Here is a 13,935-nt window from a genome sequence, read left to right on the forward strand (position 1 = left end):
TGTGCGCAGTAATGACTTTCCTTTGGCTCATCATACATGACTGTTCAGTACATTGAAAGAGCAGCGCTGCATTTGTTTAATGATCATGTCTTCGAAGAGTGGTATGCAGAAGAAAAAAAGAACCATGCAAGAGGTATAATTTAAACTTTATTGCTGGTGGGGCAGTCTGGGTTGATGTACAATGCCTGCATTATTATAATAATTATTATACCATTGTGTGCACGATTGTACTTTAGCATATGGCTGGGTGTCCGGATAACAGTGCTTATTATGAAGACTAAAGAAACATCGTTATTCTCCCTACTGTGACTTACACACAACAAGATATTTTATAGTCATGCAAGCAAAGTGGTGCATGATGTTGAGTGCATTCCTGGAGCTCGGTAGCTCATAGAAGCACTTCCTAGCTTTGTTCTTATACCAACTGAGCGCATGCATGCTTGCTCGGTGTATCCAAACACTGTATTGTAACTTATGGATGCACACTTCACATGCTGCGCCACAATCTCGTGTTGGAAGTGTGATAAATGGCCCTTCCAAAAAAATCCAAATTCATCCAGTACAGACATTTCAGGCAGCATTTTTGAAACAGTTGGAAATGTAGGTGGAGATTTGATTCAGTACTTCAGTGAAAACAGATGGGCAGGCAATGAGATTCAGCACGGGTTCATGTGGTCAATAGCTTGCAGTTTACTCTGAAAATACGTTTCAAGCCACACTTTTTCCTATAAAAATACGTTTCATTATCCTGCTTTCAAAGGACGAGGCCTTATCTTCTACAGCGATGGTACTAGTTGGAGGACACGCGCCGGAGACCAAACTTTTTCATTGCGTCGCGAGTTGGTTGACGAAAGCCGATTGCAGTTGCACAGATATTTTTTTTTTACTTCTGTAGAGGGTTTTGTTGGGAGAAGAAGTTTCTGAAAAGTTTTATTTTCCATAATAGAGATTAATTTTTTTGGGGTTAGATCTCGTAAATATAAACGTGTTCATCTTCTTGGTTCTCTCGGTAAAGTCACGTAGAAGGGAAGTAATAAAAGAATAAAAATAAAACATAATAAAAATAATTATGTTTTATTTTTATTATTTTATTTGTAATTATGTTTTATTTTTATTATTTTATTACTTCCCTTCTACGTGACTTTACCGAAAGAACCAAGAAGATGAATCCCTGCTGTCACGAAAGCTTTAAATCGAAATATAAACGTGTTGTTAAACCCGCAACCACACAGCCAATTAGTAAGGTTTGCCACGTAAACAAAAATGCAAAATCGTTACTACTTCAGCACACCGGTGTGTTGGAGAGTAAAACCCACAACGTTAACAATTCGAGTACGACGTTTCGCCGATTAAAAGTGTGAATAACCTAACCAGTCGTAGATATCGAGTGTAATTTACGTGAATGCATTAACCCCCAGCCCTGCCCCTGGTCATCGGACCTAATTGGTTCACGAGTGACGACATCGCATTCAAGACCGAAACAGGGAGGATTCCTCCACAACCCTGGCCGTCAGCTGATGAGGCTGGTTGTAATTACCGGCAAAAACGTCGTACTCGAATTGCATATTTGTGCATTGAATAAGGAGGGTGGTCACAAGCGTTTTTGATTTTTTTTTTAAGAAACAAACTTGGTGCGACGTTCTGACTGGTGCCACATGCCCGAGACATTCTTCAGCGTCGTAACCTTCTCGCGGGCCTCTGAGCTTTCCGAAATGTGTGTTCTCAATTGAGTCACTGGGACAATTCTAGCGACTTTGCACTTGTGCTGAGCGAGGTTGACTAAATGTTGGGCCGAACATTTCGAAGCGGAGTTTCGGCATGGCTAATGCTGGAATAACAACGGGCACGAAGATCACGTGCGCGTTAGGGGTAGAGAGCAGGGGCAAGTGGTTAGCGCACTGCGCTACAAACCCGGCCACCCGAGTTCAATCCCAGGCCACGGCCAACATCAGTGGCGAATATCTTAAGGGGCCATCCATTTAGTACGAACGCAAAAAAATCAGTCGAAACTTGACCCCTCCCCCCATCCCTGTACGCACGCATACTTTTTACACCCCCCCCCACCCCCGAATCATATAGAACGGCCGATCAAGGATTAATAATATTAACGTGTTTAAGCAAACAGATAGTCCACCGCCGGACTATCTAACTCACTTGAAGGCCAATGTAGACAAATTATTATCGAGGCTCCCCCCCCCCCCACGTTTCCTATACGCACGTACATTGTCAGTAGACCCCCCATACGCAAGCGTACGCATTTGGGTTAACCCCCCCCTGCCCCCTTCTTGCGTACGTACTAAATGGATGGCCCCTACGTACTAAATGGATGGCCCCTAACCGGTCATGGGCTTCCCCCCCCTCCTCCTCGGTTCGAGTCAGCATTAAACGAATACCTGGCGCGGTCGTGTAAAACATCAGCACCGGCTAGACAAAGGCTTGGCCCGTGCCCATGCCCGTGCTCGCTAACAGCAACTTAGCCCCCCAACGGTCTAATGTGGCTACAGGGGGCATCTTTGTCCGTGTTGGGTGTGTGTGTGTGTCTTGTGTGGGCGTGCGTGTAGCTGTGTATTTACGTAGGTTAAGGCAGTGTCCGGCCTGTGCATGCTGGCAGAGGGAGTTGACACCCCGCACTGAAAGCAGCTGTCCCGACGGCTGCTACCAGTTTTCAAAGCGATGGCTGCCTGCCACGTTCAACATTGCCTTTGTTGCAGTCTCATTTTAAAATATTGCCATTAAAGCCAATTTTAGATGGATATCAGCGTGTGTAATTTAACACTCACTTGGCAGCGTGCGCTCAAGGAGAGCTGTTCATTTTTAGTCACACATGATAGTTAAAAAATACAGGCGTGCACTTTTATTTTTTTCACGGAAAGTGTTCAAGTTGGCTGTTTATTATTTGAAAGTCAAATTTCATTGCTTTCGCTTTGAGTCTTATCCTCCGACCGAATCACCCGGAATGCGCCCGGCATCGTTTTAGATCTCGGAAGCTAAGCAGCGTGGGGCCTGGATAGGGCTCAGACGGATTGGGTGACCACCGTGCATAACAGGTTGTTATAGGCTGCTGCGTGGCTGAGTGGCTACGTGGCGGGCATGCTGAAGTTAGCGCACGCAGAAATGTGTTGGACCGTACTTCGACATTCCCACATCTATGCTTCTCCCCACGTTCACCAACCCCACACCGACCAGGGAGTAAAGTGCGTTTCAACAACCACCACCACCACGCTCCTCGCAGCATGGGGAGTCTCTCATTCAGCAGTGGAATGGCAAAAGGGCTGTACGTGCACATGCGCTGTCGTGGTACGCAATTCCCCATTTACGTGCCCATTTGCAGAGTAATCATACAAGTCACAGACCATTATTGGATAGATAAATTATTTAATATGGTTATTTTTCAAATTTGTCATTGTGGTCTATGACAGTCATACAATGGAATGGAGCAATTATTCTAAGTTATTGCACGGGGGATTTAACATCGGCGAATTGGATGCTTGGGAATGCTCTTGCTATGTTCAAGGGAGGCAAAAATGTTTCCACGCAAACTAACATTACTAGATTATCAAAACCACTTGGCTACCCTAAGTGTTGAAAATAATAACACAAAATATTTTCCGCCCTGTATCAATCCACTGCTAGAGAGGGCTTCCTCATACCATGTCGGTCATGGGGGGTTTTGTTTTACCATACTTCACCACGCAGGTCAGCGGTGGTTGGTGAAGGGTCGCCCAAACACCAGTTCAGATTTCACTTGCCACTGATGTTAGTTTTGAACTTAGGTCACCAGTGTGCTAACCACTGCACCACTGCTCGCAACCCCCCCCCGCTCCCCACACATGCAACGAGAATAGTATTATGAAACAAAAATATTTTCCAACAGTTGACGGCCATTTCATGTTGAAAATGAGAAGTTATCTGGACATCAGAAGTGACAACTTAAAACGATTCCGAGGAAGCTGGGAAAAGTTATTGTGTCCCACAAGTGTACCAAGCAAGTATGAATGACCTTCATTGTGTCCGTTTAAAGTTTTATGCAATTATCTCATTAATGGGGGTTTAATAGGGCTACAATTTACTGTTTGTTTGAACAACTTTATTAAAGTCGAGAAACATATAAACAATTGGAAGTTGCAAAAAATCAACTTGGCAAAAAAGCATTTAGGCAAGTTTAAACAAAAATGAACATATGGTTTGAGATGCCCCATGACTTTCCTGCCTTTCAGGCCCTTAATTGTGGACTTGGAGCCTGAGTCCTGAGCTGTGGCCTCGCTGGGTATATGCAAGAGCTTGTGGATGTGAAATAAAATAATATTTGGAAAAAACCGATATGTAATTAACCTCTTATTCCTGAAGCAATTATTGGCACTGTAGGGCGGGCACCTTGGTGGTGGCACAGCAAGTTGCAACAATGTTTTAACGTTTCTTAAATCTCCCCGCCTCTGGCCACCCGATTAACATCTCGCCATTGTGGCGAAATGTTAACTACCTCGCCTGGTGTACAGCAGGTCGTGAGTTCAATCCTGACCCTGACGCCTGTATATTTGGAGTTTGCATGTTCTCCCTGTGGTCGCGTGGATTTTCTTTCAGTTCCTTCGGGTTTTCCCTCCACAATTAGTATCAAAATGCGTTGAGAGTATTTAGCTAGCGATACATTTCCACACGATAAGCCTCTACGTTGAGCTATATAGCTCAGTGGGCCTTACCAGGTAGAAGTTCATCTCTTTATAACAATACAGCTTCACTATTTTCTTATCCAGGAAAGCCTCACTTAGGCTTACGACAATTTCCAGAATGGCCCTGCGTTGGAACGTGAGAACAATGTGACGTAGTGCACGTTTGACATATAGGAGGAAATCCGAGTACCCAGAGAAAACCATCCGTATGAGGGGATTAACATTTCAAATCTGCCCAGAAGTCGAGTCAATCTACTTGCTGTACTGCCACCTCCTGGCGACCTTTCAGTCCATCAGGTTTGGGTGTTTTGTAAATGTGTGCACGATTCACCAACCCTCAATTTCACTTGTGCACACTATACCATGCCTGGATAAAAAAAGAAACTGACAGTAATAGTTCACAAACCATAAATACCGTCCGAAACTAAATAACAATCGTAAACACTATGATGCATTTTCTGCATACCGCCGACTTTATTTCAAAGAATAAATAACTGTGGCGAAAGAAAGGGTCACGATGTGCGCATGACCGCATGGTTGTCCAGGGGCAGCATTGATAGGTCTCGGAGATACGAGCATTTGGGGTTTAGTTGGGGGGGGGGGGCATCAGTAAATATGGAACCCTGGTTCTTGAGAGGTTATGTGAAAGGCTAGGAGAAATAAATAAATCAGCTTTTGTGGCCGACTTGGGTCATTTCAAATAAGATTCCATTTATTCCCCACCAATAGCAGCTTGGTGACTTCTAATGAAAGGAAATTCTCTTCCTGCCGTTTGTTGATACAAGACTGTGCCTGATTGCACCCGGCATAACAACCGCAAAAAGGGGTCGGGGGACAAACGCGTCTTCGCGAACTGCCACAGCAAAAAAGAAAAGGGCCCATTTTTTTCTTCCCATTTAACTTCCCCCTTACTAACCCCCCTCACCTCCCCCACATGTTATCTCAGCAACTGGGAAATAAACACAAATGTCCGACGAGTGGAGCAGTGAACGATTTCGTCAGTCGTCCTTCTCACCAGCGCTCGCGAATCGTGGAACCGAACCAAACATTCCTCCCGGCAAACGGCAAGTCAACGGTGCCGGTAACCACCCGGGGGCTGTCAGATGTACGCGATCGACACCGAGCAAAAGGCGACCGCCCTCCCCCACCGTCTCATTCTCACACGTCCGATGTGCGGACGTCTCGCGAAGCACGCTTATGACCTTAACCGTCCATGGCCATCCGCCCGCCCGCCCGCCCACCCCTCACCCCACCCCGTTGTGCAGACACACAGACACACACACATACAAGTGAAAGCAGATGCAATCACAAAGAGCCACGTGTAGCCGACAATAAGCTGTTGGGGCAAGCGCCGTTACAGCCGAGCACCTATGGGGGGGCCGCCGGCACGGCACACGAGGGGCCCGCTGTGTGGCCGGCACCACACCCGGCCTCTATGGTTGTCCCCCGGCGCTGATTGTTTATGGCCCCGCGACCAGGCCACTCGCTGAAGGCCGAGTCGACCTAGGACCAGAGGGAAGGCCTAAAACAAAAAATCGGTTGTTCAGATATTCGCCACGGATGTCGTTAGCAGTGAGCAGGAATTGAACAACGGATTGGCAGTTTCGTGGCGCGGTGTTGCTGACCATGACACTATTGCCCCCCGTAGATGCAAGGAGAATGACACCCCCCTCGCTTGAACAGACTGTCGGGGCAAGCGCTGTTCGCGAATAGCTCCTATGAAGGCCGGCACGGCACGCGAGGGGGTGGGCGGGCAGCAACAGGCCCGGCCACCTTTTACACGCCGCGCCGGGTACTCATTCGAGGCTGAGTCGACCTAGGGGAGGCCCAGGACCGGTTCAGATAATCGTCACCGGGTGTTGGCCCGTGAGCGGGAATCGAACTCGGGTCGCCGGGTTCGCAGCGCAGCGCTCTAACTGCTACGCGACTGCTCCCCACTCATGCAATCACGCTCACAACACTAGAGCACCCATCCACCCCCTTACCCCTATAGATTCTGCAATTTGCAGGTAACATTTACTTACTGCAGCCTCCTTTTGGCGGCAAATTGGTAAATGTTACCGCAATTCGCAATTGCCACGAAACTGGCAGCGCTGTTTCACACCCCCCCCCGCCGCTCACTCCCAGTGATGTCCCTCATTTATATCGAACATCTTGACAACCATACTCTTTGGTTCTTTCGGTAAAGTCACGTAGATAGAAAATTAATAGATCACGACGTTTCGATCGCAACACAAGCAACCGTCATCAGGTGAAACAAACAAGAGAACTGATGACGTCAGCAGTTCTCCTGCTGTTCTCTTGCTGACGTCAGCAGTTCTCCTGCTGTGTTGTGTTTCACCTGATGACGATTGTTTGTGTTGCGATCGAAACGTCGTGATCCATTAATTTTCTACCCACGTGACTCAACCGAAAGAACCAAAGAGTGCGGATTCCTGCAGTCACGAAAGCTTCAAATCAAGATCTTGACAACCACTTGCACTTAAATTTTTATTTAAAGCTTTCGTGACTGCAGGGATTCATCTTCTTGGTTCTTTCGGTAAAGTCACGTAGAAGGGAAATAATAAAAATAAATCATAATAAAATAATAAAAATAAAACATAATAAATAATTCTCACGCGAATGAGAATTATTTAATAATGTTTTATTATTTTATTATTTCCCTTCTACGTGAATTTACCGAAAGAACCAAGAAGATGACCACTTGCACTTAGAGACACACGCGACAAGTTGAAACGTTCTGCTCCTTGCTGTCGTCGTGCAAGCCACGCAACGCGGTCGGCCCGATTGCTTCCATTTGTTTTCGGATAACCTCGCAAACGGGCAGGGTACGGACACGGCACTCACGCCCCTCACCACCCTTCCCCCTCCATCGAATCCTCGCTTCCCAAACCGCCGTCGACGTGTCCACCACCGCACAGACGGCAGAAAGGAAACAGAGCGGGGAACGAGAGCCGGATGTCCTCGTGTAGGTGTCTGCGACCGAAAGGCACGAGTCGAGAGGCCTCGGTGACGGCTGGAGCCGCGTGTTGACTCACGCACAGGGGCAACGCGCTGCAGTCAAAGCATTTTCAACTCCCCAAATTGCCTCCATATGACCGCACCACTCGCAGCCCAAAGACTGTTTGTTTTCTCTGCGCTGTTCTCGAAACGTTTTTTTTTGGGTCACTTACATTTTGTTGTCGTTGTTGTTGTTGCGGAACCCGAGGCGGTATTGTAACAGTGGACTTGGCGGATGGGTGCGGTATGTGCCTTTTGCCTGATTGTACATACTTTGTGTGTGTGTGTGCGCACACATGGTATTCGCTTTATAATATTCGCATTGTATGCTTAATATCAGATGCTGCCACGGTGTAACGGTTAGCACATTCGACTTGCGATCTGGACGTCGCCGGTTCGATCTCTTGGCACAGCAAGTTGAAACAATGTTTTAAAGTGTATTCAATCTCCCCGCCTCTGTCCACCCAATTAACACCTCGCCATGGTGGCCGAGATGTTAACTACCTCGCCTGGTATACAGGAAGTCGTGGGTTCGACCCTGACGCCTGTATATTTGGAGTTTACATGCTCTCCCCGTGGTCTTGTGGATTTTTCTCCGGGTCCTCCGGTTTCTCCCTCCACATTTAGAAACGTGCGTTCAAGAGTATTTGGCTGCTATAGATGTCCACATGATAAGCCACTTCGTTGAGCTATCATTCGTGGCCAGGTCACTTCTGAAAAAGAGCTATATCGCTCAGTGGGCCTTACCTGCTAAAATGTAGAGTTTATTTTTAGTGTATGTATCGGTACACCACATTTAGTCAATTGGAAGGTCACGTGTGGTGCGGTAAAGTGTGGGTACTCCCACTATTTCTAGCCAGTGCCAGAGTAAGGAAAATACTCCCCGTAAAGAGGCTGTTCGGCTCCATCAAGTGGAGGCCCTTCCGCCAGCGGTGGCAATAGCAAGTAACAGCAGCGTTGTCCCTTTACCCTCACCGTTTATGCTTAATGTTAGCGAAATAACTGACAGTGCTCACAATTACTTTAAACGAGGGTGGGCTCTCAGAAGCACGCGACCAACGGAAGACATCAATCCACATTGGAGGATGCTGTTACGTCGCATCTTCGGAGGCTGTTGTCCACTTTGAAACAGCTTTGGGATCTAACAGAAGGAAGGAAGCGATGGCGTGTTGCGGTAGTACCAGCGGCATTAGCTGCGACGATCTCTTCATCATGAAAGTACATCTAAAAATACTCGTGTTTTTTGTAAATACAAAATAACTGTTGAGCCTTGGGTGAATAAGAGACCTTCTGTTTGAAAAGGGAACACAGTTTGTAATTTGGTAAAAACTGACCCTCCTGTCAACGTGGTATAATTGGGGCACCTTTAAAAAGCCAGTTATTATAATCATCTGGAGTGTTGCAAAATCCCTACAAAACGATTTTCTGTAGCCTCTTTTTATTATTGTTTCAACGTCTTGTAAAATTGTCCAGTTTTTTTTGTAGGTACAGTATTCCTTAGGAGCATGTTGTAAACCAAAGAATAACAAGCTATAACATGTTTTTCAAATCTAAATATGACCAGACCTCCCCTATTTAAACTCGCTGCACTCTAATGGCCCTATTGAGCTGGCGAGTCATCGGTTCAATGTTAGGGCCTCAATTAAAATGGGGAAATCATTTCTTCAACGGACATTCGTGATTATTAGAATGGTTTTTTTAGACTGGAGGAATGCGACGAGCTATGAAGCTTTTTTTGTACCCAGATGTCCAGTAGGGGCAGGTCAGAATGTTACAACATTACAAAAAGCGATAGGAGTGCAAAGTATAGGATAGGTGAGCAAGTCACTACAAAAATAAGGAAAATAAATTCCCGCCGATTCTTTTTTTATATTTTCAAGCGTTTGCAAGGCAGTAAAACAACAACAAGAGCCCCAGACCACAGCAAGACAACAACACACAGCCCATCAATAGAACTGCACGAAATTAGAGATTCCCAAAGTCAGGAGCACCACGCAATTCAAGAATCATACTTTTTTTTTGACACACTTTGGGGAATGAAAAGTTCATGTAAACTAATAAATACAGCACAGTCAAAAATAAATCATGTTCTATCATTCTCCCCATGCCATGTCGGGCATGAGGGTTCCTTGACCACGCTTCAACTTGCTGGTGTGTGGCGAGGGTAGCGAATGATTCAGATATCCGCTGGGCATCAATGTTCACCGTGGCTGAGAATCGAACTCGGGTGGCCGGGTTCATAGTGCAGTGGTGGTGTGAACCACTGTGCCAACGCTTCACCTCATTAGAGATGTAACCATTCCACAATCTGGTACAAAACACGAATGCCGGCAGAGTAAACTATATCGCAAATGAAAGTATGTTAAATCAATAATGAGGCTTTATCAAAGAGACATTTAATCTAAAAGCAGAGTGTGATTGGCCATGAGCTGCTGATAACATTGAGTAAATTCTGCACTTTACCCAAGCAGATGTGTATCTGGAAATATTTGGAGCAAATTCATGCATATCATGAGAGCTGACAGAACTAAAATTCCCATAATAGCTCAAAATGCACGCTTTGGCAAGGACAGCAAACCCCACATGAGTGGGACAAACGCGTGCAAGCAGAAGAAGAAGAAAACGAAGCATGCGTTAGCCCTTCTGGCCAACGGGGCGCATCGCGTTAAATGCAAAACAGCTTGGATTTATAAAGTGTCCGAACGAGGCCACGTCTCAAGACGCTGTACAAATAGGTGGGTGAAAGAGTAAGGGAGACTAAAATATTGCCTTCAGATGGCCCAGCCGTTTCCACGCTTTGTGCTGTTCCGGAGAATACGGGACACTTAAAACATCCCGTTGCCAAGATCCATTCACCCCGGTCACTTTAACAGGCCGCCAGTGGAGGCCAACCTCCATCATTTCAGTAGCCACGAACTGTAGAGACGTCGCCTGTTCCATGCATCCCTTGACATTTCAAACCTGTAATTCCCCCCGAAGAATGTGAGTTCTTTCTATAGGAAGCGGTGAAAGATGGCTCCGTTGTTACCTTCCTGTCGTTGGAGTGCAATTTGGCCAAAGACCATTCAGAGCAGTGGTTCATAACCTCGACTAAAGCATTGCCCCCCCCCCTTTTGGTTCTCAATGGTTAAACATTGTATAATGTTAATAAATACATAGGTTTGATAAAACAAAGTAATTGTGCGTACGTGCCCATGCTTAATTTGTGTTTCGGTGATTTATCTTCTAAGAAAATCTGGCCACCCCCAGGTTAAGAACCACTGATTTCGAGCAAAGTTAACTTAAACAGGACCTCGGACATACGCGACGATGAATACATCTTGGTTCTTTCGGTAAAGTCACGTAGAAGGGAAGTAATAAAATAATAAAAATAAAACATAATAAAATAAAACATAATAAAATATTTTATTATGTTTTAAAATATTTTATTATGTTTTATTTTTATTATTTTATGACTTCCTTTCTGGGTGACTTTACCGAAAGAACCAAGAAGATGAATCCCTGTAGTCACGAAAGCTTTAAATCAAAGATGAATACATCTTCACGGTAGCATTAGGACAAGAGCCCCCCATCTGTTCAGCAGTCATTGTTAAAATTAGACAAAGGTGGGAATTGTTCTGAATGTGGCGAGATGTTAACTACCTCGCCTGGTGTACAGCAGGTCGTGGGTTCCATCTGTATTTTTTGAGTTTGCATTGTCTCTCTCTCCCCGTGGTCGCGTGGATTTTTTTCCAGTTCCTACGGTTTTTCACACCACATTTCAAATCAATATGCGTTTAGAGTATTTGGCTGCTATACATTTCCACGTGATAAGCCACTTCGTTGAGCTATCATTTGTGGCCAGGTCACTTCTGAACAAGTACACCCGTAAAAACAAAGTTTTTCACTATAAATCCTTTATATGCGTGGCATCGGGGCGGCTAGAGTCCTCTCGTCCTCTGGCTTGAGATGGCTGCCACCTATGGGTCAGATAATTGTCTGGCAGCATTAAACAATTGGTAATTAAATATTTTAAAAAAATTCCCTAAACAGTGTAAAATTTTGGATTTTTTTTCACGAAAATGCATTGTCACGCACAACGAGTCTGTGCAAAATGTCAGCTCGATTGGATCACGGGAAGTGGGTTAAAAAACGACTGAAAGATTTGCACGGTCCTAAGCAAGCAAGCAAGTGAACTTAATATAAACGATTTAAAAAGAGCTATATAGATTCGTGGGCCTTGCCTGGTAAAATAAAACATTGTTTTAATTTAGTTTAGTATGACTTGTTGGGACAGACTGATAACGCTAAATTAAATGATTTTGCTCGTTACATTATAAGGTAAAGAATAAACGAATGGCTTTGGCCTAAACCAACACTATGGGTAAAACGTATAAAATGGCTTTCTAAAACATTTCATCTGCAAATAATAAAAATGAGTAATCACTTTAATTTTGAAATCGAAAGCAATTTGCTACATGGGTGACATTTCATGGGCCATAACTGCAGCCATTTAGCAGTCATCACAAAGTGAAAATCTTTGGCCGGCATCTCAACACCGAGAGACGTGGCCATGTGCGATTTCGAATGTTTTCTCGATTTGCTAAAAAGAGGGGGGGGGGGGTGGGGGGGAGGAAAGTAGCCTTTGCTTGGCAGCCACGGAGATTTAGTCAGCACATTTCTTCAGGAATAAGTTGGCGGCTGGGGCTCATGTTGCCGACTTGTGCTGCAATGTTGTCGATGCGAGTGCCGAGCCGAAGGGGAGTCTTGGACGAAGCCAACACACACACACACGGCGCAGCCAACATCCTCTCCAGCTTGGATTCCTTCCTGGAAGTTTTTACATTTTTCGATCCCGGCTGTCGCGGCGATGGTTTTGGGAAATACTGGGAGTCAGCCACTGGGAGGGAGGCGGGGGTGGGGAGATGGAGGCGAACGGGGCATGTTTGTTTTGGGCTGGGTGTGTCCAATCATATTCTTAGGTTTTTTCGGTAAAGTCACGTAGGTAAAAAATTAAAATTAAAATTAATAAAAGTAAAACAAAAATAAAAAATATTTTACTTTTATTAATTTTAATTTTTTACCTACGTGACTTTACCGAAAAAACCTAAGAATATGAATCCTTGCAGTCACGAAAGCTTCAAATCTAGAATTAGTGTCCAATCATGTTGGATTAAAGAGCGAAATGCGCATGTTGCATTTTGTGTGCGCGCCTTGTATTTTTATTTTGGAGTTTGTTTTCAGATTTAGTGGTGAACAATTAATTGGTTATTAGGACGATTTAAACCACATGCTGGAACGTTTCAACATTGCGATGGTGAGCACAAGGGGCACTATCGATGAAATGCGATTCTGAGCATTAAGCGTGCAAGCGCACAAGATCGCATCTGCTCTTGTCTATCAGCGTTGCGCTGGTCATCGTGGGGTGCTGTCGTGACTGCTGTGAGCTTCATCTCACGTGACTTTTGATAGTTACGAACAACAAAGCCCGGCAAAGTTGAGACCCAAATTAAATAAGAATGTGTTCAATGTAATGACGAAAGCTGTTATTTAATAGAAAGAAACACGTATGCATGCAGCCTCGGTTTTTGACGTAGAATTGTGAACTTTTGAAATAAGTGAAAATAAACGTTAGAATAAAATGATCAGATTGAGCATTTCAAAATTACGTAAGTATTCATTCGTTACATATACACCCTATCAAAACATTTTAGGACACAATAGATTAAGTTACGTAGCAATTTTTTTAAAAGTTTGTTCCTACAAAATCGTTAAATAAATTGTTACTTACTATAAGAGTTACACGGTGTATAATGCAAAGCATTACGGTTGACATTGTGAACGGGTATACTATGCTTTAAATATTATTTATTTACATCCTTCAATAACATTTCTAAGTACGGTATATACATACATAATTTATATATAAAACATTTTAATTTCTCAAACACGGGGATTTAAGAAAAACATAAAAACTGTAATTTAAAATTAAATACAGCAAAATACATTCTGGAGGTCCGTGTCCAAAGTTCCCTTTAAAAAGAAAGAGATGTAATTAAATGATTACACTACAAGACAGTCTCGAATTGCAACTTCATTAAAGCATGTCCAGTGATCGCTAATGGAAATTTTAATTAAAATACCAGCTCTGAATTATGTTTCCTTAATTACATCCGGCACTAGGAAAATATTTCTACAGGTGAAAATGTGGTTTGTTAACTCGGTAAAAAGCACCGAACAGATGGACAGTTGTTAGCAGAAACCGAAGCTAGTTACACAACTACAAAGT

The 13,935-nt window shown here is 44.4% G+C and overlaps 1 protein-coding gene across 2 annotated transcripts in view; it reads left to right on the plus strand.

Annotated features, from left to right (window-relative positions):
• The window catches only part of LOC144933072 (uncharacterized), a 113,147-nt gene that overhangs the window by 57,985 nt on the left and 41,227 nt on the right, over nt 1-13,935 (plus strand). The gene's annotated exons all lie outside the window — the stretch shown is intronic.

The sequence above is a fragment of the Lampetra fluviatilis genome, chromosome 6 (genome assembly GCF_964198595.1).
Source record: "Lampetra fluviatilis chromosome 6, kcLamFluv1.1, whole genome shotgun sequence".
In the NCBI taxonomy this organism is placed as follows: domain Eukaryota; kingdom Metazoa; phylum Chordata; class Hyperoartia; order Petromyzontiformes; family Petromyzontidae; genus Lampetra; species Lampetra fluviatilis.